Here is a 3,423-nt window from a genome sequence, read left to right as displayed (position 1 = left end):
ATAACAGTTTGGGGGTGGAAGAAATTTTTAGAAAATGCTTACAAGGGCAGGGGTAACAAAGGACAAAAGTATACAAAATGGCGCATACAGAACAAGATGGTGGCACATATGTCAGGTTATAACAGTTAATAAAGTTTTAGTAGAAGCATACAGAGGTACAAAATTGGAATCAATTGCACAGGCTATAACACCTGGGACCTACGGAGAGATCCTTCTTTCTACTGCATGATTTTTGTTTCTAATTGTGAGTTCTTAATGCAGAAGAGCCAGCTAAGCTCCATCTTGTTTGGGAAACAGGGCACCCCAATGCCTGTTCCTGTATACGGCGCAACACAGAACACTGGCTAAAACGTCATTTTGTAACTGAAGTACTTCACAATTCCGCACTATGAAAAGAATAGCAAATCATTCAATCTCCTAAGAGAAAGCATCCGTGAAATTTGTGACTTTCTAGCTGGAGGGGCAGAAAACTGCAGAAGGTTGTTCTATTTCCCATTCATTCCTATGTGCAAATAACCTCAAACACATTTCTAGACTCCAGGGCCCTGAAGAGAGCTGCTTCTTTCTACATCATGATTGTGTTTCTAAGTGTGGTTTCTTAATGCAGAAGAGCCAGCTATCATCCAGCTTCTTTGGGAAGCACGGCACTGCAATGCCTGTTCCTGTAATCACTTTGGAACTAAAGTACTTCACAGTTCCGCGTGTGAAATGAATTGCAAATCATTCAGTCTCCTTGCAGAAAGCATTCCTGATGTTTGTGACTTTCCAGCTGAAGGTGCACAGAAATTGCAGTAGGTTGTTCTCTCTCTTATTCATTCCCATGGGAAAAGAGGCACAAACACATTTCTAAACTCCAGTGCCCTGAGAAGAGCTCCTTGTTTCTACTTCATGATTTGTGTTACTAAGTGTGAGGTATGAATGCAATAGAGCCAGCTAAGCTCTGGCTTCTTTGGGAAACAGGGCACTCTAATGTGATTTCCTGTATACCGCGCAACACAGAACTGTGGCTAAAATGTCAATTTCTAACAAAAGTACTTCACAGTTCCGCGCACTGAAAAGAGTGGTTAATCATTTAGTCTAATAACAGAAAGCATCCGTGAACTTTGTGTTTTTCCAGTTGGAGTTGCAGAGAAACAGCAGAAGGTTGTTCTCTCTAACCATTCATTCCTATGGGCAAAGTGCAACAAACATGTTTCTAGACTCCTGTGCCCTGAGGAGAGCTTCTTGTTTCTACTGCATTATTTGTATTTCTAAGTGTGAGTTCTTAATACCAAAGAGGTAGCTAAACTTCAGCTTCTTTGGGAAGCAGGGCACACCAATTCCTGTTCCTGTATATGGCGCGACTCAAATCTCTGGCTAAAACGTCACTTTTGTAAATAGTGCTTCACATTTTCGCCCTCTGCAAACAGTGGAAAGTCATTCAGTGTCCTATGCAAAAGCATAAGTGAAGGTTGTGACTTTCCAGCTGGAGGTGCAGAGAAACTGCAGAAGGTTGTTCTCTCTCCCATTCTTTCCTATCTGAAAAGAGGCACAAACACGTTTCTAGACTCCAGTTCCCTGAGGAGAGCTCCTTGTTTCTACTGCATGATTTGTGTTTCTCTCAGTGAGTTTTTAATGCAGATGTGTGAGCTAAGCTACAGCTTCTTTGGGAAACAGGTCATGCCAATTCCTATTCCTTTGTACAGCGCAAAAGAGAACTCAGGGTAAAACGTTACTATTGAAGTGAAAGAACTTCACTATTCCACACTCTGCAAACAGTGGCAAATCATTCAATCTCCTAAGTAAAAGCATCCGTGAAGTTTGTGATTTTCCATCTGAGGGGCAGAGAAATTGCAGAAGATTGATCTCTCTCCCATTCATTCCTATGGGCAAAGGGCCAGAAACACGTTTCTAGACTCCAGTTCCCTGAGGAGAATCCTTGTTTCTACTGCATGATTTGTGTTTCTAAGTGTGAGTTCTTAATGCAGAAGAGCCAGCTAAGCTCCAGCATCTTTGGGAAAAAGGGCACTTCAATGCCTGTTCCTGTATATGGCGCAACACAGAACTCTGACCAAAACGTCTTTTTGTAAGTAAAGTACTTCCCAATTCCGCGCTGTGAAAAGACTGGCAAATCATTCAGTCTCCTAAGAGATAGCATCCGTGAAGTAAGTAACTTTCCACCTGGAGGTGCAGGGAACCTGCAGTAGGTTAATCTCTCTCCCATTCATTCCTATGCGCAAAAAGCCACAAACACGTTTCTAGGCTCCAGTGCCATGAGGAGAACTGCTTCTTTCTATTGCATGATTTGTGTTTCTCGTGTGACTTCTGAATGCAGAAGAGCCACGGAAACTCTAGCTTTTTGGCAAGTAGAGCCCTCCAATGCCAGTTCCTGTATATGGTGCAACACAGAACTCTGTCAAAATCTTCAATATTTTAACTAAAATAGTGAGCAGATCCACGCTCTGCAAACAGTGGCAAATCATTCAGTCACCTAAGGGAAAGCATCCGTGAAGTTTGTGACTTTCCAGCTGGATGTATAGAGAAAGGGCAGAGGGACGTTCTCTCTCTCATTCATTCCTATGCGCAAAGAGCCACAAACACGTTTGAAGACTGCAGTGCCCTGAGGAGAGCTGCTTGTTTATACAGCATGATTTGTGTTTCTAAGTGTGAGCTCTTAAAGTTGAAGAGGCATCTAAGCTCCTGCTTCTTTGGGAAGCAGGGCGCTCCAATGCCTGTTCCTTTATACAGTGCTATAGAGAACTCTGGGTAAAACGTCACTTTTGTAACTAAAGTACTTCAAAGTTCTGCGCTTTGAAAAGAGCCAAATAATTCATTCTCCTAAGAGAAAGCATTCGTGAAGTTTGTGACTTTCCAGCTGCAGGTACAGAGAAACTGCCGAAGGTTGTTATCTCTCCCATTCATTTCTATGAGAAAGGAGCCACAAACTCGTTTTTAGACTCCAGTACCCTGAACAGAGCTGATTGTTTCCACTGCATGAGCTGTGTTTTTAAGTGTGAGTTCTTAATGCAGAAGATCCATCGAAGCTCCAGCTTCTTTGGCAAGCAGGGCACACCTAATCCTATTCCTGCATACGGCACAACACAGATGACTGCATAAAAGGTCACTTTTGCAACTAAAATGATGCGCAAATCCACGCTTTGCAATCAGTTGCAAATTATTCAGTCTCCTAAGACAAAGGATCCATGAAGTTTTTGACTTTCCAGCTGGAGATGCAGAGAAACTGCAGAAGCTTGTTCTCTCTCCCATTCATTCCAAAGGGCAAAGAGCCACAAACACGTTTGTAGACTCCAGTGCCCTGGGGAGAGCTGCTTGTGTCTACTGCATGATTTGTGTTTCTAAGTGTGAGTTCTTAATGCAGTAGAGCCAGCTAAGCTCCAGCTTCTTTGGGAAGCAGGGCACTCCAATGCCTGTTCCTGTATACAG

Source organism: Octodon degus, unplaced genomic scaffold, assembly GCF_000260255.1.
Source record: "Octodon degus isolate 3935 unplaced genomic scaffold, OctDeg1.0 scaffold00332, whole genome shotgun sequence".
NCBI classification, from domain to species: Eukaryota; Metazoa; Chordata; class Mammalia; order Rodentia; family Octodontidae; genus Octodon; species Octodon degus.
Note: the sequence above shows the minus strand (reverse complement) of the source record.